The 23,793-nt window shown below is 41.4% G+C and overlaps 2 long non-coding RNA genes across 3 annotated transcripts; one reads left to right on the forward strand and one right to left on the reverse strand.

Moving 5' to 3' along the window:
• Positions 1-130: 130 nt before the first annotated feature.
• On the reverse strand, positions 131-12,173 carry LOC128931808 (uncharacterized). Its single transcript, XR_008480792.2, has 3 exons — positions 11,941-12,173; positions 11,551-11,663; positions 131-315 (listed from the first exon to the last, which is right to left on the reverse strand). It is a non-coding gene; the product is annotated as an uncharacterized LOC128931808 (long non-coding RNA).
• Positions 12,174-12,388: 215 nt separating this feature from the next.
• On the forward strand, positions 12,389-18,877 carry LOC118152949 (uncharacterized). Of its 2 annotated transcripts, none has more exons than XR_004742012.3 (3): positions 12,389-12,743; positions 14,186-14,260; positions 14,477-18,877. It is a non-coding gene; the product is annotated as an uncharacterized LOC118152949 (long non-coding RNA). The 2 variants fall into 2 exon arrangements; XR_004742011.3 differs by having other exon boundaries at positions 12,389-12,733.
• The last annotated feature ends 4,916 nt before the right edge of the window (positions 18,878-23,793 follow it).

Genomic DNA, 23,793 nt, shown 5'->3' on the forward strand with positions numbered 1-23,793 from the left:
TCCTGCCTCCCTCCCTCCCAGGGCTCCGTCCAGCGGTGCGGTGGGGAGGGCTGGCCAGACCTTCTGTTCACTGTTGCCACGACTCCAGGAAGCCACCCCTAATAAACAGTGGGTGCTGTGGAAAAAAAAAAAAATGCCCACCATCCAGAAAAGCTGATACACTAAGAACATGAGGTATTGCAACAAATAAACGGTTTAATTAGCTGGGCATGGTGGTTCACACCTGTAATCTCAGCACATTGGGAGACGAAGGCAGGAGGATTACTTGAGCCCGGAGTTTGAGACCAGCCTGGGCAGCACAGTGAGATCTCATCTCTACAAAAAATAAACAAAATTGTCAGAGGCATTAGAACCAGAGCAACTACATCTTGAATAGGGGCTGGGAAAAATAAGGCTGAGATGTGCTGGGCTGCATACCCAGCTGCTTAGGCATTCTAATGTACAGGATGAGATAGGAGGTTGGCACAAGATACAGGTCATAAAGACCTTGCTGATAAAACAGAAGCCAGCCAACACCAAAACCAAGATGGCCAGGACAGTGACCTCCAGTCATCTTCACTGCTACACGCCTACCAGTGCCATGACAGCTTACAAATGCTAGTGAGGGTAACCATAGTCTAACATTTTTAGATCATATAGGGTAACTTCCTGACATTGCCATGGTCTAAAAAAGGGAGGCATGAATAATCCACTCCTTGTTTAGCACATAATCAAGAAATAACAATAAAAATGGCCAACCAGTGGCCCTTGGGGCTGCTCTGCCAATGGAGTAGCCATTCTTTTATTTCTTTACTTTCTTAATATACTTGTTTTCACTTTCTTTCTTTCTTTTTTTAATCTGGACTTGTTTCTGAGATCCAGTAGCATCTTTCTGGTGAGCCACGAAGAGACTATACTGAGGAGACCCTCTACCCAAAGGACATAGACTAGGACTGTTTGGCCAAATTTGGGTAAATGGTGGGGTACCCGGGTAAAGGATTTGATTGGGTTAGAGGCCCAACTTAGGGAAGTTAGAGTCTTTCCTAAGACATAGTGGGTTAAAGTTCCCTCTTAATAAAAGGCAAGGACACTTGACCAAACCTGGGTTCAAGGCCCAACTTAGGAAGATAAGAGTCCTTCCTAAAATTTACGGGGTTGGAGGCCCCCCTCGGTAAAGTCCCTCTCAACTAAGAATGGATTTGGCACTACAGGATGTTAACTGCTATTTCTTTGGATTAATCTGTCTTGCACTCTTTACTGATGGCTGCAGGTGACAGAATTAGGCATGTACAGGATCATGGGACATGGGGAGCTTTTGCATTCCTAAAGGCAGAAACTTGAGAGCTGGTGAAACTGCTAGAAAAGATCCCTTCATGACTGATAAGCAGCCACCTGAACTTTTGATTAAGCATAGCTGGGATGAGTGGGTCTTTCTCTGGCCTCCCTGAGCTCTTTACCTTCCTCACTCTGCTGCAGAGAATGCTTTACTCCTTTTCTCTCCTTTCCTTATCTTTTCTACTACCCAGGGTGATCAACTTTCCCAGAGACCAAAAGTTGAAACTCATGGTTGGAGGTTGGATTAACAATTATGGGGCCAACCGGGGGCAAGTTTGAGCCTTGCCAGTTTGATATTGGGTACTAAGCAGAGTGGCTAAGATCTGGGTTTTGTCACACATATTTTGCTCCAGCTGGAAAGAGAAAGACAATTTTCCTTTGTGTTGAGAGTTGGCCCCAGAGCTATGGTGCAGTGAGCTAGGTCACTAGGGCTGCTCAGAGAAAGGGAACCTAGAAGCCTGGCATACTGGCAAAAGAGTAAGAATTTCTTTTTTCGCTCTCTTTTTTTTTTCACTATCTCCAGTAATGGCTACAAGCAAAAAAGGGTAAGAATCTCTTACCAGTCAGACTTCTAGCCTTTCTCTCTTGCTGTGCAAACTGATCGAATGAATAGTAAAAATCTCTGTTTATCTTCTGTAAAGTTTCAATAAGTGGGAAAAAGAATTTGTGAGGCTAGCCTTAATCTGGTGTGCTTTGTGTGTCTTTCTGTATTTTCTGTCATAAAGAGGGGTACTCTAGGATAGAATGTGGGCCGAGGACCCCTGTAAACCTACTGTTCAAGATGGCCCAGCAAACTGGTCAGTTACAAATTTTGCTACAGGCCTCTGGAACCAAAAAAACTGGATAAAGTTTCCTCTCATCTTGTTTCATTTCCTTGGGAGCTTGACCTTGTAATTATGTGGCAGTACTTTCTCTTGGTCTCTGCCATTTTGCAATAGTGGCCGGGGTTCAATTCCAACTTAGGGGATGACTCCTTTCTGGTTTGATATCTGACCTTTACCATTTGTTGATTCTCTTCCCTTCCATGCACAGCTTCTGGTTTCCCTTCTTGAACCTTTCTTTTAGCTACCGTTGGAGATTCTAGATCTTGTAAAAATGGCTTACCACCTCTTTGAAAATACCTCATACCACTCATGATCAAGACATAACTTTGTTAAGACTTACTGGTTTCACCTGTGAGGTTGCTTTTGGTAAGTTCAAAAGCCTGGAAACTCAGCTATTTGGCCTGGCTAATATCCAGTAATAAGAGATTTTAAAGGACTGTTTAAAAGAATGCTGTGGTTAAAAATCAGCTTATTCAAGCTCTAATAGCCTGGAAATCCTTGGGAAAAACATAGGAGGAGCCATGGATCCCGTTTTGGGAAAAACCTCTCTTTTCCTCATGGAACCCCAGAAATCACAAAGTAGATGGATTCCTCTCAAAATCTAAGGCTCTGTATTGTTTTGCATTGCATTATCTGATGTTTTTGACTTTCAGGGGTATTAAAAATTGCTTCACATTATGAGAGAGAGCTTTGGTGTGTAATAACTAAATAGGCAAATATTTTGTCAGAAAAGTAAAAAGTGTGATGCCTTTTAGTTCACACAATTTGAGTAATCTTTGAGAAATAAAAATGCTTTTAAAGATTATTGGTAAAATAAAAATATCTTCCAAAAAGTAGACATTTGGTCTAAATTAGGCAGGTCAGATATTAAGTTTGCTAAATGCTTTAAGGTAATAAACTGCTTCTTTGACTTTTTGGAAGGTTTGTGAAAAATTGGTCTTATGAAAGAAATTAAGTGTTGAACATATTGGTTAAAGTTAAAGGAGTAATATTCAGCTTTTTCATAAATCGAATATTAGAATAAAAGCATAACAGATTTTTCTTAGAGCACTAATTGCTCTTTAACGAAAATTAGAAATTAGGTCTTTTTCTGACCTAACTAATATTTTAACATATTAGGTTTCCTGAAGTCCAAAAATAACATAATTTGGCTTATTTGGCAAAAAAGTTATATAGGAAGCATTGTCAAATATGAAATAATGTTTTACTTTCTTTGGGTTGTATTTGTATCAATATCTTACTGGGATATGTTCCAAAGTTATGTGAAATTCCTATAAGGACTTAGTGTGCATTACCAGTAATAATTGTTATGTTAAATTACTGTGTGCCACGGAGGTAACAAATTTCCTTGTCAATACTGTTTTTTGTTTGTTTGTGTTTTGAGACAGAGTCTTGCTCTGTTGCCCAGACTGGAATGCAATGGTACAATCTTGGCACTGCAACCTCTGCCTCCTGGGTTCAAGTGATTCTCCTGCATCAGCCTCCAAGTAACTGGGATTACAGGCACATGCCACCACATCTGGCTAATTTTGTATTTTTAGTAGAGATGGAGTTTCACCAGGTTGGCTAGACTGGTCTTGAAATCCTGATCTCAAGTGGGCCGCCCACTTTGGCATCCCAAACTGCTGGGATTACAAGCATGAGCCACTGTACCCACCTCAACTGTGCTTTTGACTTTGGCTGCTCTAAGACTTTTTGTCATTCACAGACAACTGCTGTCTTGTTTAAATCCTCTTCAAAAGGTGGTTTATAATCAACTATAGAACTCTAAAAGATTTTCTTAAATGCAGTCTTTCTGGTAACTCTGGAGATTGTGACATTATATAGAGGAAAAACCTTTCAAGACTCATGAGAAGCTGAAATGATCATGAATATCAAGCAGAATAGGAGTTAACTGAATAGACTGAACTAATAGAAGACTTAAGTAATCTTTTTTGACTTTTTGCTTTAAAAAATTGCTGATTTTTTTGTTTTGTTTTTCAGAGTCATGAAAACTTTTCCTTTGAGCTATTTACAGCTTTTAAAAATTGAGTACAGTATGCTCCTGTGAATAAAATTTGGAGCATATTTGTTTCTCTCTACCTGATTTCTCCAAAATTTGAAGATTATCTGTGAGTATTCTTAATTAATGCCAATATAGTTATTTGCAGCAGTGTAATAAGCATCTGTTTTCATTTGTAACAAGACACAACTGGAAAAACTGGTTATTTTACTGAGGTTTTGACTAAAATAGCATGCTTTTCTTTAAGGAATCAAACTTAACTTACAGAGCCAATAAAAGCCCCTTGGGAAAACTGACCTCATCCCTTGTCTACACAGTCCCTTTACAGGGTTTGTGACCTTTGGTAAGTAATGACTGTCACTTTCTGACAGACCTTGGAGCCCCAGGTAATCTTAGGACCTCAAGAGGAGAGGAATTTACCCAACTCGTAAGTATTTTGAGGATGCAAACCCATGGCTGGGCTCAGCTTTAAAAAGTGATCTTATGTGAGATTCCTTGTGGAATAGAGTTCCAACAAAGCCAACTTTAAAAACCTATGTGAAAAATAATTATTCTTGCTTTTTATACAAATAATCAGGTTGAGTATAACAAAGCAAATGAGTCATACTATGATTTGTTTTTAATAAAAGTGACAGACTGGAGAGAGAAAAAATTATGTTTAAAGAACTATGGTACATCTGTTATTAGATTCTAACCTCATAAGTTATTTTTGAGGTTTTTTTTTCCTACAATCTAGATTAACTCTGCTTATTCCTGTGAACCACCTAGTGATCTCTGGCTGCTGCTCAGAAGAAACAAGAGGGATGAGTAATATAAAAATCTGGATCAATATTCTAATTCTGGGCACATACTGCCCAGTTGATGGAAAGGCTTCTTATTTCATTTACTTGGGATAATTTTGCTTATTTAGCTTTACTCTTGTGAAATATATTGCTGTTGTACTCTGTGTGGGAATGCAGGATAAGTTTACACACTGTTCTCTTAAACTGAACACTTATTAAACTTCCAGCTATCTTCTTTTGTCAGAACTTAAAAGTTATAAATGACCCTCGCCATACCAATGCTTTCTAACTGAGCTCCTCTCTACCCAAATACAAGAGACCCTAATAGGCAGAACTTCAGCATGAAGTTACAGAAGATGGATCTTCATCTCTCTGCAACCCTTAGGGTTAAGGGTTCTCTTATAAAAAGGAGGGAGGAAATGTTAGAGGTGTTTGAAGCAGAGCAAGTCCATCTTGAATAGGGGCTGGGTAAAATAAGGCTAAGATCTGCTGGGTTGGACTCCCAGCTGGTTAGGCATTCTAAGTCACAGGATGAGTTAGGAAGTCAGCACAAGATACAATTCATAAAGACCTTGCTTATAAAACAGGTAAAGAAGCCAGCTAAAACCTGCCAAAACCAAGATGGCAATGAGAGTGACCTCTGGTTATCCTCACTGCTACACTCCCACCAGTACCATGACAGTTTACAAATACCATGGCAATGTCAGGAAGTTACCTTATATGGTGTAAAAGGGGAGGTATGAATAATCCATCCTTTCTTTGGCATATAATCAGGAAATAATGATTAAAACAGGCCATCAGCAGCCCTCGGGGCTGCTCTGCCTATGGAGTAGCCATTCTCTGTTCCTCTACCTTCTTAATAAGCTTGCTTTCATTTTACTGTATGGATTGACCTAGAATTCTTTCTTGTGCGACATCCAAGAACACTCTCTTACGGTTTGGATCAAGACCCCTTTCTGACAACAAAATTAGTCAGGTGTGGTGGTCATGCACCCATAGTCTCAGCTACTAGGGAGGCTGAAGAAGGAGGATCACTTGAGGCCAGAAGGTTGAGGCTGCAGTGAGCCAAGATTGCACCACTTCACTCCAGCCTGGGCAACAGAGTGAGACCTGTCCAAAAAAAAAAGAGTTAATTATCACCAGCCAAGCAGGACAGGAAATATTTCTCAAATTCACCTTCCCAAAAGTTTGGAGGGTAGAGTTTTTAGGTATAATTTGGCTGGCAGGGGGCTAAGAAATGGGTGCTGCTGATTGATTGGGAATGAAATACAGGAGTGTCCAAATTGTCTTTGCGTGCTGAGTTAGTTTCTGGAGAGTTTCTGTGTGGGTGTCACGTTCCTTGATATGAGTCACGAGTCCAGGTGGAGTCAGTTGGTTGCCGGAATACAAAAGTCTGAAAAAATATCTCAAAGATCCATTTTAGGTTTTGACAATAATGATGTTATCTGTAGGAGCAATTGGGATTGGTAAATTACAAAAATTATGCCCTCCAGCGACGTGACTCTTGAGCTGTAAAGGGCTTATAGAAAAGCAAACTAGGGAACAATACCTGGTAATCATTTAACTACGCCTACATTTTATTGGAATTCAGGCCGCTCCCATAATCCTAACCTTGGGGACTTTCCTGAGTCGTACAAAGACAGTTTCAGTTCCTGCTCAAGGAGAAGATTAGTTCTGGGAAGAGACTGTTACCTTCTTTTTAAAGTTAACAAAGCGGATTAGCACAAGCTATATCAGATTTCTCTCACTGTCATAATTTTTGCATAGGCAGTTTCACTATTTGATAAAGCCAAGCCTCCTGGGCAGTGAGGAAAACAAACCTTGCCAGAGTCTTAAGAGTGTTCAGAGGACTAAGAGAGATCAGGTTTTGGAGTCTGGTTCCTGGCAGGTATTTCAATGAAGGGGCTGGATCGGGGTTTGATAAGGATCTTGATCTGAGTTTAGGACTTAAGGACACAGTGAGGCGAGGATTTTGAGGGAAGGGGTTCAAAAGATTCTGGGGAGCAAACTGTTGTTTCACACTTTCTATTAAAAAGTTTAACCATTTGATATTCATTTAAACAAATTTGGGAAGTTCCTGAACTGAACCACAGGATATTTGTAACCTCTATCCTTCTGGGCAAGAGTTTCCTGGAATAGTAAAGTCATGTTAATAAAGACAGTGTAACAGTAAAACGATGTCCATGTAGAAAGTCAGCTGTGGAAGGAAATGGTTTTAGTTCTCAAAACATACCTACAGGCTCCTCAGCCCACCCCTGTCTCTCAGCTTAGATCCTAAGCCCCAAGTCTCTACTGGATGAAGTAACCTCTCTAAGATTCCCATCCAAATAGGTCACCCTGTCACTAACATCCTTCCATGGCTCCTTGGCTTTCAGAATTGTGTCATCTCCTCATCATAGCTTTTAAGGACTCCTAGTGTTGTAACCGAGCAAGCACAAAATCACCACTGAGACAAAGACTAGGCCAAATTACAGGGTCTTTATTGCCGGCAGCCACGGAAGACTTGTGTCTCTCTAACCTGTGGCCCCAAAAGGAGGGTGTCAAGACCTTGTATGCCTGTAAACCACCTCCTGGGTGGGGGTGGGGGTGAGGGGCTTTGGACATTCCGAGGGCCAGGGGGCTTTGGACATTCTGATTGTTACTTAAGTGATTCACAGAAGTCAAGATAAGCATTAGTTTACACATTGTCTGGGTAGGGTGGAAATCACAGACCTTAGTTACTTACTACGATTCCTAAAATGGCACAGGGGCAAAAATGGCATTGGTTTGGACTGCTTTCCTGTCACATTTGGGTTACAGAGAGCAGTTTCAACAGAAAGCCGAGGTATGGTCAAGGTATGCAGTTTATGGGGCATTTACCACGTCACGCTAGGACCAGATTCCTGCTCACCTCTCAGTATCACCTCCAGTCAGTTTCCCTTGCAACTCCTCTGCTCTAGAATTTAAGGGCTCCGTCAGTTCCCAAGATGCATAGTGCTCACTCACGCCACCACAGCTTTGTCCATGTCAGCCTGGAAATCCCTCCCCACCTCACTCACAGATAAATCCTACTAATTCTTCAGGACTCAGTTACGGTGCCACTTGATATTTGGTCTCTGATGACAACCAAATCAGTTCCAACTTCTTTCCCCAGCTTCAAAAAGTGAGCTGTGGAGTCAGAACCACTACCTAACAGCTATGTAATTCTGAGGAATTCACTTAACCTCTCTAAGTTTTCTCTTGAAGGTAATGATGGTACCTGGTTCTGATTATTAAATGAGACCGGCGTTTCCCACGCTTCAGCATACCACCACTTATGACCACCTTCATAACTGTCATATCTCTATAATTTTCTAAATAAATTGTCTCACATTAAAAAAAGTTTTTTTAAGAACATCAGGTGATGGTTTGGCAGTGATCACATAACCTCTCTAAAAGTGATGCACTGGCAGCCAGCACCAGGGAGAGGCCATCTCCTGATGGTCCACACCTGTTGCACTAAAGTGTTAATTGAAAGCAAACTCCAGGGAGACACAATTTCCTGGGCATATGCATTAAGAGACAAAATGGCAGAGGATGATCCTCTGAGGGCACTCCACCAGAAAAGGGAAGGAAGCCTCAGATAGGCATGTGCACAACTTCCTAAACACTGTGAGTGCTCATCTCCCAAGGATAAAGAGGGCACTGTGCATGCAGGCAGCCCACCCTGAGGGAAGAATCATGGGAAAGGGGCCAGCCTATGAAGTCCTAGGATCAAGGTTCAACACTGCACCTGACCTTCAGGTACCTGCTTGGGTCCAAGTGAATTTTCCTTTCTTTCCTGTTCTAAAGCCTTTTTTTAAATAAAAAATCCTTTTAAAATAAACTACTCTGAAACTTGCTTCAGTCTCTTTTTCTGCCTTATGCTCCTTGGCTGAATTCTTTCTTCTGAGGAAGCAAGAATTGAGGTTGCTGCAGACCCATACGGATTCACCACTCGGATATTTCCCACTGGTAAAAGTCAATCATAGCCTGCTACATCCTCAAAGTCCTGCCCTCAAGCAATTCTCCCTTGTCAGACTCCTGAGTAGCTTGGACTATAGGAGTGTGCCATCATGCCCAACTTAAAACTAATGTTTAATACGCTTGTTTTTCTATACAATGTGTATTACTCAGTGCTAAGTGGTGGAAACAGAAACCCCTCTACGTATTTCAAGCAGAGAGGGATATAAGAAAGATAATTGTATGCTTTCAACATTTTTGGAGGGGCTGGAGGAGAAGCTAAGGGTCACAACATGAGTATTGGTTTCAAGGTCACACAACCAGAGTTTCAACTCAGAGGTCAGGAAGCTGCTGGGTAGCTGCTATTGCCACCATGGCAACACCACCACTGCACCACTGCCTCACGCCTGCTTATGAGGAAGATTGAACTGGGAGCGCTGCACAGTTCCAAAAGAAACAATGCAGCCTATGTCATTGATCATCTCACCCAGTGTCCTCTGAGAAAAGACAAAGTAAGGGACGAAGTGTGGGTCATTTAAGGAACAAAGCTAATCCTGGTTTTTGCCTCACCGGTACACCTGCACTGCTCTTGTAAGCCTTTCTTAAAAGGATGTTTATTTTCTGACTCCCATTTCCCTCCACCTCTCTTCCGTCCTGCTGCTTCCAATTCTCTTTAGCTTCTTTGAGCAACCGTAGGTGGCCATTTGCTATCAAAGACTGGGAGAAGGTTTATAGGACGGATATTCGTAAGATTTGGTCCTTCATTTAATAAGTATGTGTGTTACCTGTGTCTGCTCTGCATACAGGAGCAAAAATGAGTTTAAGATGTAATCCCTTATGTAAAAACATATATGCTGTGCTAAGCCCTTAACATTCATGATCCCATTTACTTCTCTCAACTCTCTAAGATCAGTACTGCTCTCATCCTCATATTCAGGTGAGAAAAATGAGACTCAGAGAAAATGGGTAATCTTTTTAATGTCACCCAAGCTCTAGAGTTCCAGAGCCAGATTCAGACCCACTTCTGTCTTACCCCAAAGGCACTGCCCATTCCATGACAGTGTCATTTCTTGTTATTGAAAAGTGTGGTGTTTTGCTGAGATGCCATCAAAATGACTAGCACCTAAATCTGGTAACTTTAAATGATCAGTTCCCCAAGACTTAGGTCTCCCTAAGAAATCCCTACACGATCCTGTGCCATCAGCCCTCAAATGTAGCTACCTGGCCTAGGGGTCTAATCAAAAGCCTTAAAACTCCAGGGAGGAAGTACTTGCTTTCTGAGTGTGGTATTGAAGCCTTCCAGAAAGATTTGACATTTGATCCAAGATTGGAAAGTTAAGTAAATATTGCCAGGCAGAGGTGGGGCAAAGAGCATGTTCCAGGTAAAAATGCAGACCTGGGAAAACCCAGGGCCTGTTTGAGGGGCGTGTGGAATGTGCTGGGAACTGGTGCAGATGTGCGTGGGAAACAGGAAATACCAGGTACATTTTCCTGGAAGGCCTTAGAACTCACTGTTAAGAGAGCAGCCTCAGAGTCAGAGGCCTGGCTATAAATTCTATCTCAACCACTTAAAAACCATGAGACCTTGAGCAATGGCTTATCTCTCAGTTGTCACTTCCCCATCAAAATGGTGAACTAACAGTCTTGCCTCATGTTGGTCATGAGGATCAAAGGACAAAGGCCCTCTTAAATTCTCTCTCAAGTGTCCTAATTAGGGAAAGGGAGTCAGGCTGGTAAGAGCAGGCAAAAGCAAAAAGAAGAAGCAGATAAGCCACAAGTCTGCCTTTCCACATGGTTCAGGACACACAGCCCTCCTGCACAAATAACTCATAATCTTCCTGTGCCCAGCTATTACCAGACCTGCAGCCGATATGATAAAACGCAACTTAGCTCCCTGCACCCTTGGTGTTAATCAGCACTGAGCACTCTGTAGCCCAAGAACCAACTATAAAACCTCCAGCAAGCCTTTGTTTCCTTGCAGTCAGTGCCTCTTCTACTGATCCTGTCCATTGCTTATTTGAAAGGTATTTTCATACTTTCTCTAATGAGTCTGCCTTTTTCTACCTACAACTGTCTTGGTAAATTATTTTACCTCCCTACCGCTGGCCCAGTCACTTGTGGGAGATTGGTCAGGGTGGTGGGAAAAATTGTAGGAAAAATGCAAACCTTCTTGGAAGGCTGGGAGGTTTTGCAAAGCTTCAGGGAAGAATGAGCAGACGGTGGCTCTTCTTACCCTGAGGCAAAGGGCAAGGAGTAAGAACAAGGAAATGTAGGGGAGTTGATCTAAATAGCTTGTTTACCCATGTTGTCCTAAAACCAACCCTTTCGCATTCATGAGCATGACTGCTCCCTGTAAGGGGGAAGAAATTAATTACCAGCAGATTGTGTTTGCTCCAGGTTTTTGGCATTGTCTGTATGCAGTAAATGCTAGCAGCTCCAACTGATTGGACTGCTCACTCTCTTTGACCACTAGTGCTGGCAGTCCCCTAGCTGCTCTTGAACACTGTATACCTGTGTCTGAGTACTCCTTTCATCCGTCACTCGCCCAGAGTCTGCAGGACAGACTCAGCAATTGCTAATCCATGATACTTTCTTCATGGCTTCAGTTGTAAGGAACTTCAAACCTAATTCAAACAGGCTGAAGAAAGAAAGGGACTTTTTTACTTACTCTGGAAAAAGTCCAGAGGTAGAACAAGCCCCACATGCCATGGGATCCAGAGGGACAATGTTATCAGGTCTCCCTTTCTCTCTCATTCTGCATCACCTCTCCTCTCTGCTTCTCTGTGTAGATTTCAAACACAGAAGAGAAGACTCCTCACCACCACACCTACACATCATATTTTAGAAAGCTGAGGATGGAGCCAGGTGCAGTGGCTTATGGCTGTAATCCCAGAACTTTGAGAGGCTGAGACAGGCAGATCACCTGAGGTCAGGAGTTCAAGACCAGCTTGACCAACATGACAAAACCCCATCTCCACTAAAAATACAAAAATTTGCTGGGTGTGGTGGCATGTGCCTGTAATCCCAGCTACTCAGAAGGCTCAGACAGGAGACTCACTTGAACCCGGGGAGTGAAGGTTTCAGTGACCACCACTGCATTCCAACCTGAGCAACAGAGCAAGACTCTATCCCCAAAAAAAGAAAGAAAGAAAGAAGAAAGAAAAAAGAAAGAAAGAAAGAAAAGAAAGAAAGAAAGAAAGAAAGAAAGAAAGAAAGAAAGAAAGAAAGAAAGAAAGAAGAAAGAAAGAAAGAAAGAGAAAAGTAAAAAGAAAGCAAGCAAGCTGAGGGTGGTGGTAGGGTGGCAGAGGGTACAATGCTCAGACTGGCAGGCCTGTGGCCAGGCTGTGAAATTCTCTCATTGGCTGGCCCATGGCCCAGCTGTGAAGGGTTCTGATTGGCTGGACCATGGCAAGTCTGTGAAGGGTTCTAATTGGCTGGCCCATGGCAAGGCTGCGAAATGCTCTGATTGGCTGGCCTGCATCACATGCTCAGCTCTAGTCAATAGCATCACAATGCAATTTCAGAGCGTGGGAGAGGAGGTAGGGGAGAAAGCACATTCCAGGAAAGAGATTTTAGATGGACAAATTACATTTAGAAGCTTTTAACAGAGTACCTGGCTTGTGATAAGTGCTCAATAAAAGCTAATGCTATGAAGATAGACCAAGAAGGATAAGTTGGGTCCACAGCGAGGGGCTGTCAGAAGATTGGTCCGACAACGGAGGTGTGGCAGAGGGTGGAGAAGCTGATGGCAGAAAGACGCTCTGGGACCTTGGTATTCAGACACAGAATAAAGGGCTTCATTCAATGATGGAAAAGAATGACAGGCTTTGAGAATCTACTCCCAGGGGACGGTAAATGAATGTGAGGAGCAGAGAGGGGGTTACAAGCCTGGGTGTCTGAGAGGATGGTGGTCTGACCTTTCCAGCTTCACTCTTTCCTCCTCCCTCTTTTCCTCCTCTCCCTCCCTCCCTCCCCACTCTCTTTCAAAATGATGCATGTTTCTCACTTATCCTGGACAGCAGTCTTGCTCTGATGCATTTCACTTGCACACCAGCTGAGGGCTTTCCCTGGAACAGTCTAGAAAAGGACTGGTTCCTAAACAAATGCAGCAAATTAAGAAAGATTCTGATGAATGAAATGTTTTCCCTCTTCCCATGAAAGAAAAAGAAATAAACAGGGGATCTGTAGAACGTGCAAAAGATCTAGAATAGCTGCTATCAGTCCCTTTCTAAGAACATGAGATGGATAAAATTTTGGCCTAGGAACCTTGAATGTTATAATATGTTGGTGTTAGAAATGCAAAGAATGTAGCAGAAGATGGTTTCCGCCAGCATCAATAGAGAGGTGCAAGGTTGTGGGTGTGTGTGTTTACTGGTCTGTGAATGAATTGAAGAAAAACTAACACCTTTGAGGCAGCTAGCTGCCTCTCACAGTGACACTGACCAAAGTTATCAAAAAATAGGGAACAGGGCTGAGGAAGGCAAGAGAGAAATTTTTCCAGCTCAGCTTCCAAAATGTATTTCTTAAGGGGCTGGGGAGTGAAAGAGAGAGCTGCAGAATGTGATGCACTGAAACTACCTGGAAAGAACCTGTCCCTGCTCCAGGGAGCCGTCAGCCCAGGTAGTAGCCATCATGCATTTTTTTAAAAAGCAATGATGAAAATTTGCTCTTGTGTTTCATCTTTGAAACTTGGGTGTGTTACTGAGTCTTTTCTCAACCTTAAGAGGAATGCAAATCCCCCTCTTCATAATCTAGGAAGTAAAACCAAGTATAAACCACCCAAAGAAGTAGTTATGGCCTGGCCTGTTATTTATCTGCCAGCTTCAATCTTTCACAATGTAGCCTCTTGCATAAAGACCACATAGGGGTTGGCAGAAGAACAAGTTAGAAGTAGCCTATGACCCTGAAAATCTGATACAGACTTTAATAGGGCAGTGACAAATGATCTTATCCAAAAAGGGTTGAAAGACCCCTCTACCCAAAAGTTTCTGTCTCCCAGTCTACCACAAACAACTGACATGGACCCTAAGTATCCCACTTAAGGATAAAGTATTGTCTCCTGAGAGCGCAGGCCCTCTCTTTCTTTATACCAAACACCTATTCATCCTTTCTTGTTCAGCTTCAGTGATGGACCTCTCCTGGGAAACTTGCTCTGACCCCATTCCCCGATACCCTTTGTCCTCCTTCCTTCATCTCTCTCTCCAGCAGGGAGCTGACCATGAGGCTCTATAAGCATTAATTTTCCCTAGCAGCTGTCAGCCCCAGAGAGCAGGAGGCTTATCTTTTTGGTTTTGCATCCCCAGCAGGTAGCATCATACCTTGTACTCAAAGGATGAATGAATGAGTATGATACAGTGGAAAGGCCATGGAACTTGGAGGTAAGTGGACATGCTAAACAGGCTCCCTGCCTGGTGATATGGTTTGAATGGATTTCCTCCAAAATATATGTGTTGAAACGTAATGGTTCATGTGATAGTATTAAGAGGTGGAGCATTTAAGAGGTGATTAGATTACTTTTTGTGAATGGGACTAAGGCCCTGAGGCTCCAAGTAACATTCAGTCCTTTTTTGTTCTTCTGCCTTCTGCCACATCAGGGGACAGCATTCATCCCCTCTGTAGGATGCTGCCCCAAGGCACCATCTTGGACACAGAGGAACTGAGCCCTCATCAGCTGCCCCCTGGATCTTTGAATTCCTAGCCTCAAGAACTCTAAGAAATAAATTCCAATTTTTTATAAGTTACCCAGTCTGTGGTATTTTGTCTTAACAGCTCAAATGGATTAAAAGAGCTGGTGATCATGGAACTCTTGAATATTGGTTTCCTCATCTGACAAGTAAGAAAAATAATCTCAAGGAAGGAAATCTGAGGACACACTGGTCCAGTTCACTCATTTTACAGATGACAAAACCAAAAGAATGAGTGTGGTGGCATATACCTGTAGTCTCATGTACTTGGGAGGCTGAACCAGGAGGATCCCTTGAGTCTACAGGTTCAAATTCAACCCAGGTAACATAGTAAGACCCTGTCTTTGAAGAAAAAAATAACAAAAATCCTCAGATTGTGTGAGTGTGTGTGTGTGTATGTGTGTGTGTGTGTAGACAAGGTCTCCCTATGTTGCACAGGCTGGTCTCAAACTCCTGACCTCAAGTGATTCTCCCACCTTGGCCTTCCAAAATGCTGAGGTCATAGGCATCAGCCACTGAGCCCAGCCCTCGGGTATTTTGTTTTTTAAATCAAAATTTATTATCCCTTTGTAAACCAAAAATAAAATTCCAAGGCCCCCAACCACCTGAATGGGCTTCCTCCTCAGCCAGGGTTCTTTTAAAATTTAACATGAGAGACTTTCAGGACATGATGGGAAAACTGGGGGTTGGACATGTTTCATTATACCTCTCTGCCATTAACATCAACACAGACTTTAAGTCTCATAAGAAACATTTTACAATCTATTCTCTCTGACTACCTGAAGGCTTCCTCTGCAAATAAGAAATTTGGCTTCTACAACCTGTTATCTTAATCCAGACATTCCTTTCTGTTGATCCCAGGTCTTTAGATAAACTCAACCAATTGTAACCAGAAAATTTTAAAATCTACCTGTAAGCTGGAAGCCCCTGCTTCAAGTTGTCCTGCCTTTCTAGACCAAACCAATGTATTTTCTTTTCTTTTCTTAAGACAGAGTCTCACTTTGTCACCCAGGCTGGAGTGTGCAGTGGCGCGATCTTGACTCACTGCAACCTCCGCCTACTGGGTTCAAGCTATTTTTGCGCCCGCCTCCCAAGGAGCCAGGATTACAGGCACACACCATTACACCCAGCTAATTTTTTTATTTTTAATAGTGACAGGGTTTCACCATGTTGTCCAGGCTGGTCTCAACCTCCTGAACTCAAGTAATCTAGCTGCCTCAGCCTCCCAAAATTCTGGGATTACAGGCATGAACCACAGCACCCAGCCTCCAATGTATTTCTTAAATGAATTTAATTGAAGTCTCATGTCTCCCTAAAATGTATAAAACCAAGCTGCAACCCAACCACTTTGGACACATGTTCTCAGGACCTCCTGAGAGCTGTTTAATAGGCCACAATCACTCAAAGTTGGATGGGAATAAATCTCTTAAAATATTTTACAGAGTTTGACTCTTCATCAGCCACTTGTCCCATTTCTGAAGAAGCCTGCTCTTAGAATCTGACCTGGAAGTAGGAATCTGATAAATTCTTTTTTTCAGGAGTCAATAATAGTTAGTGACAGTGTAGGAGTGACATGGACAAGAGACAGAGAAATACTGTGTGGAAGAGGGTAGTTCTCTGGCAGAGGCTCCATCCTCAAGCCTGGATACTCACAGCCATAAATGGAAACAGGCATTTGTGTTCTCATGACCAAAAAGTTGCCTGTTAGGCCACCACACCCATCCATCTCGTACCCATATAAACCCCAGACCTCAAGCTACAGAAGGAGATGAGCAGATGAACAGAAGAGCAGAAGAACAGCAGAATGGTACAGCAGAGAGAAGAGAAAGAGCATCTGAATTTCAAGGGAGGATCATCTTCCCACTCCATCCCCCTTCTAGCTCCTCATCCATCCCACTGAGAGCCACCTTCACCACCCAGTAAACCCCCACATTCACCACCCTTCAAGTCTGTGTATGACCTGATTCTTCCAGGATGTTGGACAAGAGCTTGGGTTACAGAAAGCTGTCACACTGGCCCTCTGCCCTTGCAAAAATGAAGAGGATCCACTGAGCTGGATAACACTTAAGCCGCCTGTGGACAGCAAAGCTAAAAGAACACACTGTAACACATGCCATGCCCACTTGAGCTTTGGGAGTCACAGGCACCCACTGCATATGCTATTCTGGGGCCAGAGCCTCAAAGCACTCACCTCAGCTCCTGTGCCTGCCTCTTTGTGTGCTCCCCTTCCTGTTAGGGGTTTGAGTGTATGACAGCCAAACACATGAGTCTCACCCCTGTCGCATGTCCTGTAAGTTTTGTGGGACTGAGCTCTTTAACTTACAGAATCTGATGCTAACCCTAAGTACATATGAGATAGAACAGCAATGGGAAGCGGCTCCTCCTTCATGTTTATGCCTTTTACTTAAAGAATTCCAGAAACTGCCCTTAGGAAATCTAAATATCAAACCAAGGTTGTGGAATGCCCCACCTGGGAAGAAATTCTGAACAATTGATTACAGCCTTGTTGCTGCTGCCCAGACCACCAGGTGGTTCATTATTCAAGATAATCATCATGAGCAGATAATGCTGACCTGCATACTCTACCCTTCAGCCTACCCCAGTGTCTCTCTCTCTCTCTCTCTCATGCTGCCTTCCTGTCTGGGCATAAGCTCCAATGAAGTCTTATCTGGGAAAACTCTTTCAGCCTCATGTCACTTTCTATTGAGAATCCAAGAACATGTGGTCAGTAACACAGTGGGTCAGAATTGAATTGAATTGTTGGACACTCAGTTGATATCAGATAAGTAGAGAATTACAGAGGTACAAAGAGCAAACAATGAAAAATCACCTTTCCAATCCTATTCTCCTATGTCTTGCTTCCCTGCCTGGGACTGCTATGATCATAGCGACTGCTATGATCAAATATTTGGTGCTGTGGACTGAATTGTGTCTTCCTCAAATTAATATGTTGAAGCCCTAATTCACAATGTGATGGTATTTGGAGATGGAGCCTTTGGGTGGTAATTAGGTTTGGATGAGTTGATGAGGGTGAGGCCAATGGGATTAGTACCCTCAGAAGAAGAGACACTGGGCCGGACGCAGTGGCTCATGCCTATAATTCCAGCAGTTTGGGAGGCCAAGGCGGGCAGATCACCTGAGGTCAGGAATTCCAGACCAGCTTGGTCAACATGGCGAAACCCTGTCTCTACTAAAAACAAAAAAATTAGCCAGTTAGCCAGATGTGGTGGCATACGCCTGTAATCCCAGCTACTTGGGAGGCTGAGGCAGGACAACTGCTTGAACCTGGAAGATGGAGGTTTTTGCAGTGAACTGCACTCCGGCCTGGGTGACAAAGCAAGACTCCATCTGAAAAAGAAGACACTGAAGAGCTGTCTCTCTCCCTCAGCAAAACTCAACCATGCTGGCACTCTGATTTTGGACTTCCAGCCTCCAGAACTGTGAGAAGATAAATATTTGTTGTTTAAACCACGTATGCTATGGTACTTTGTTATGGCAGCCCCAGCTAACTAAGGTATTTAGGTATCCTTTCAGAAATATTTTTTGCATAAACAAGCAAAAAAATCAATATATTTCTTTCCTTCCTTTTTTTCACACAAACAGTTCTGCATCTTGCTGTACCCTATCTTAGAGGACAATTGAAGCCACTACATTTCTCTTTTTTAATAGTCACACAATATTTTTTCATCATTTAAAAAAAACCAAAAAACAGTAAACAAAAACACTGTAACCAAACTTCTATTGTTGAACATTTGGATTGTTTCCAGTCTTTCACAATTACAAACAAAACTACCTTGAATAATTTTGCCATAGTAATAGGTGCTATCTGCATGTATGAGAGCTATTTGTTGGCTAAATTCCCAGCAGTGAATTGCTGGGTGAAAGTATATTTATATCTATAATCTTGATGAATATTGTGAAGTTACTCTTCATAGTCATTGTGCCAATCTACACTCCGTTCAGTATGTTGTAATACTGTTTATTTTTCCCTCACTTTAACCTACACGGTATGTTAGCAAAGTTGTGACATTTGCCAAATTGGCATGTAAAATGTTACTACTTTATAGTTTGTATTTTCTCACACTTTCTTATTATGTATGAAATTGAGCATCTTATCATATGATTAAAATCCTATTGTGTTTTTCTTCTAAAGTTCACATCTAGTTTTTTGCATTTTTCTGTTGGTTATTGGTATTTTCATTGTTTTATAGGAGCTTCTTATATAACTGGAAAATAAAACCTTTACATATGATGGAAATTGCATACTTCCCCCAGTCTGTTGTCTGAATTTTCATTTTCCTTGTGGTTATTTTTGTCATACTGAATTATTTTATTATTATGTAATCCAGTTGATCAAACTTTTCTTTTCTTCTGGGTTTCATATTATACTCAGAAATTTGTTTCCCATTCCATGATGAAAACATTCCTGGTTTTCTTCTACTTCTCTTTACTTGCTATATTTAAATATTGGCTCCATCTCAAATGTATTTTGATATAGGACGTGAAATATGAATTCAACTTATTTCCAGAGAGTATCCAGTTTGTCTCACTTCCATTAACTAAGTAATCCATTTCTCCTTCTGTATTTGAAATGCACCGTTATCATACCACAGAACAACAGTCTGTATCATAAATGAGGTTTGATGTGCATTTTGAGATCCATTTCAGAATTTGATGCCCTGTTCCATCAAGCTGCCTATAATATACCAACACTGTGCTACATAAATTATTCTGGTTTTATGTAATAATATCCTTTAATACCACCACCCCTTTTTATAATTGTTTTGGCTCTTCCTACCCATTTATTTTTCATATTAACTAGAGAGGCACCTTAATTGGTCTCAAAAAACAAATTCCTTAAAGTGTTCTTACTGAGATTGCACTAAAATAAAGATAGCTGACATGATTATGATGACTGTTTCTACTCAAAAGCAGAACATGCCTTTGCAATTGTTCACATTCTCCTGTGTTTCTCAGCAGGCTTTAAATTTTTTTGAACTGGAATTTCTATATTTCTTTTAAGCATAATCTACTTTTTCAGCTATAATGTAAGTAGGATCTTCTATTACATCTTCTCATTGATTACTGTTTTTACTTTTAAAAGGCTATTTCTGGGCCAGGTGTGGTGGCTCACACCTGTAATCCCAACGCTTTGTGAGACGGAGGTGTGTGAATCACTTGAGGCCAGGAGTTTGAGACCAGCCTGGCCAACATGGTGAAACCTGATCTCTACTAAAAATACAAAAATTAGACAGGTGTGGTGGCACATGCCTGTAATCCCAGCTACTTGGGAAGCTGAGGCAGAATAATTGCTTGAACCTGGGAGGCAGAGGTTGCAGTGAGCAGAGATAGTGCTATTGCACTCCAGCCTGGGCAACAGAGCAACACTGCCTAAAAAAAAAAAAAAAAAGAATGGTCATTGCATTTCTGTAATAAACTCTAATTGTTGATGTTATTATCCTTTTGATGTGCTGCTGAAGTCTGGTTGCTAATATTTTATGTTGGACTATTGTATTGATATTCATAAATTCTGAGATTGGTCTATAATTTTCCTGTGCAATCATTGTTCCACACTATTTTCAACGTTATGTTGGCTTCATATAAAATAACTTGGGTACTTTCTCTTTTTATGCTCTGGAACAATTCAAATAGCATTGAAGTCATCTGTATCTTTCAAAAAATTTCTCTTTTTCAATGATTCTTTGCTTTACCAACTTTTTCAGTTCATCAACTATCTACTGGTTCTAATTGCCTCAGATAAAAATATTTTTAGGCCAGGTGTGGTGACTCAAGCCTGTAATTCCAGCACTTTAGGAGGATGAGGCTGGCGGATCATAAGGTCAGGAGTTCAAGACCAGCCTGGCCAACATGGTGAAACACCATCTCTACTAAAAATACAAAAATTAGCTGGGCCTGGTGGTGGTGCCTGTAATCCCAGTTACTCAGGAGGTTGAGGCAGGAGAATCACTTGAACCCAGGAGGCAGAGGTTGCAGTGAGCTGAGATTGTGCCATTGCACTCCAGCCTGGTGACAGAACAAGACTTCATCTAAAAAAAAAAAATGTATTTTGATTATTTCTGTATTTTCTATAATAAATACTGTATACAGTATATTACCCTGATAATTATAAGTTTATTAAAATGAGGAAAATAATCAGAGAAATGTGCAATTGTCTATGTGCAACATTTTCAGTATAGTATTATTTATAAAAAAAAGCAAAAAAGGAAGCAACTTAAGGGTCAAATGTTCACAGGAAACTAAGTAAATAATGGTGTTTTCTATATAAGAAAGTACTATGCAGCTTATTGAAAATTATATTTTGGCATGGGAGAATATACAGTGAATTGTCTGAAGTTTTTATACTAGGATGCTATTACTTTTGTAATAATATAAATACATATATATATGTGTGTGTGTGCGTGTGTGTGTATATGTGTGTGTGTATATATATATATATATATATATATATATATATATATATATATGTATTTAAGACAGAGTCCCTGTTGCCCATATTGGAGAGCAGTGGAGCAACCTTGGCTCACTGCAGCCTCTGCCTTTCAGGTTCAAGCAATTCTCATGCCTCAGCCTCCTGAGTAGCTGAGACTGCAGGCGTGCACCACCACACCTGGCTAATTTTTATATTTTTAGTAGAAACAGAGTTTCCTCATTTTGGCCAGGCTGATCTTGAACTCTAGGCCTCAAGTGATCCACCCACCTTGGCCTCCCAAAGTGCTGAGATGATGGACCTGAGCCACTGTGCCAGACCAATAATATATAATTTTTAAATGAAAACAAAAATGAGGGTCTAGTTGCGTATTTATTAATGTGGAAAGATATTCACAATATATGGCAATGCATACACCTATGTTTAATAAGCCCCCAGGTATTCTGAAGCATACTAACCACTTATATAAATATTCTTAATCCAAAATGATTGTCTGAAAGGATGGACAGACTGCTGGTAGGGAAGAAAGGTCTCTTTCCTCTAAAAAATTTGCAACCACTACTTGTTCCCAGAAAATTTCTAGAAAAGTTTAAAGTCAGTCCTTTAACTTTGAAGATATCTAAGTTTTGAGTAACTATTTCCAATGTTAACCAAGCCTTTTAACATTTGTCTGAAAGTATCTGTGCTCCTGAAAATAGAATCCTAGAAGAAAAGAAAGTTGCAGCTACCTGAATCTCAAAGTTCATTCTGAAACAACCCCCTAGTTTTTACCCGGGGACACTGTTTAAAAATAAAATGAAGACACTCTGCTGAGAGTGGTGATTTGGTAAACAGCAAAGCACGAACAAGGCAAACAGAAGGTAGATGCCGGTTTATGTGAATTTGTTCCCGACAAGCTCCAAGAGGTCAAATTACAGTTACTTAATAACATAGCAAAGTATCACCCAGAACTGCCAAATGAGGACATTCTGGAAGAAGCCAAACCTTCTACGGGAGTAAGATGCTACCCTCTCCAGACCAATCACAGCAGTCTCTGGACAAACCTGACAAAATCTATTCTCTCACTCTTTCTCGCTGCAAATGAATTTCAATTTATGACAAAACGCAACGTGAAACCCAAACCTCCTTGGAAAGGCCAAGGGGAATAATCTAATTTAAATATTTACCTCCCAAGTAAATGCACATTAACTTTTTCCTAAAATGCATTTTCCAGATTAACCTTAAAAACAAATATATACTCCTCAAGGACATGAGAAAACACTGAGTTACATTTAGTCATTCTTAAATTAATGATAATCTGACATCAAGCAAGATTTCTTACTATTCAACAAATACTAGAGATGCAGCCAACAGATAATTATTTGAAATAAATGAGTCCACATCCAAGACTTGAGTCATTGTTTTGTTATGCAAACATGTTTTGCTATTGTTGTAATAATCTTTCTCTATACGACCTTTTGAGTTTATGATGTAACTCCTTTATGGAATTTGGACTCCTCCATGAAAATTTTATGTGTCCAAATAAAAAAACATACAGTTGACCCTTGAACAACACAGGTCTGAATGGCACAGATCCACCTGTATGTGGATTTTTTTTCAACCAAATGTGGATTGAAAATACCGTACTCAAGGGAAATGAAACCCACCTGTACGGACCAGCTGCGTTTTCCTATGTGCGGGTTCAGTAAGACTGACTATGGGACTTGCTCTGGGCATGCATGGATTTTGGTATGTAGGTGAGGGGGTGGGTGAGGAGGAGAGGTCCTGGAACCAATCCACACTTATACCGAGGGACGACTGCATAATCACTTTGGGATCACTGTACTGGAAAGAAGTATTAATACATCAATATGTTCTTCCACAAAACTTAGTTCGATGATCACTGGGTGCACAACCAGAGATGTTTAACACATAATGCCTGCCTTAAAATAGCTTCATTGCCAATGAAAACATCAGCCTCAAATAGGCAGAATTCAAAGCAAAGCAAGTTCAGAAAAGGTTTAAAACTTGAGTGGTCATGCCTGGTTTTGCCATTAGGTGTCCTTTCTCCTGCATGTGCACAAAATATTTTCTTCTGGGAGCAACCTCACCCTTTGTTCAGCAGAAACAGCCCAGATTTCATGAGTCTTAAACTTTATACAATTTGGGGGAACCACTTTAGAAGATTAAAAATTATGAAGGTATTTAGAATAAGAAAAGAAATCACAATATATTATAAAATTTTAAAAGCTGACCTTCATATGTGAGGTAATACATATGTTAATTAGCTCAATTCAGCCATTCCACAAGATGTACATATTTCTTTTTCTTTTTTGAGACGGAGTCTCACTCTGTCACCCAGGTGCAGTGGGGCTCACTGCAACCTCCACCTCCAGGGCTCAAGTGATTCTCGTGCCTCAGCCTCCTGAGTAGCTGGGACTACAGGCCTGCGCCACCACGCCCAGCTAATTTTTTGTATTTTAGTGAGATGAGGTTTCACCATGTTGCCCAGACTGGTCTCAAACTCCTGAGCTTGGGCGATCTGCCTGCCTTGGCCTCCCAAAGTGCTGGGATTACAAGCATGAGCCACTGCGCCCGGCCATATGTACATATTTCAAAACAACATGTACACAATAAATATAGGCAGTTATCACTTGTCAGCTTAAAAAATTAACAGGGCCAGAAGCATGGCTAATACCTGTAATCCCAGCACTTTGGGAAGCCAAGGTGGGCAAACTGCTTGAGCCCAGGAGTTTGAGACCGTCCTGGCCAACAGGGTAAAACCCCATCTCTACAAAAA

Source organism: Callithrix jacchus, chromosome 4 (genome assembly GCF_049354715.1).
Source record: "Callithrix jacchus isolate 240 chromosome 4, calJac240_pri, whole genome shotgun sequence".
Classification (NCBI taxonomy): domain Eukaryota; kingdom Metazoa; phylum Chordata; class Mammalia; order Primates; family Cebidae; genus Callithrix; species Callithrix jacchus.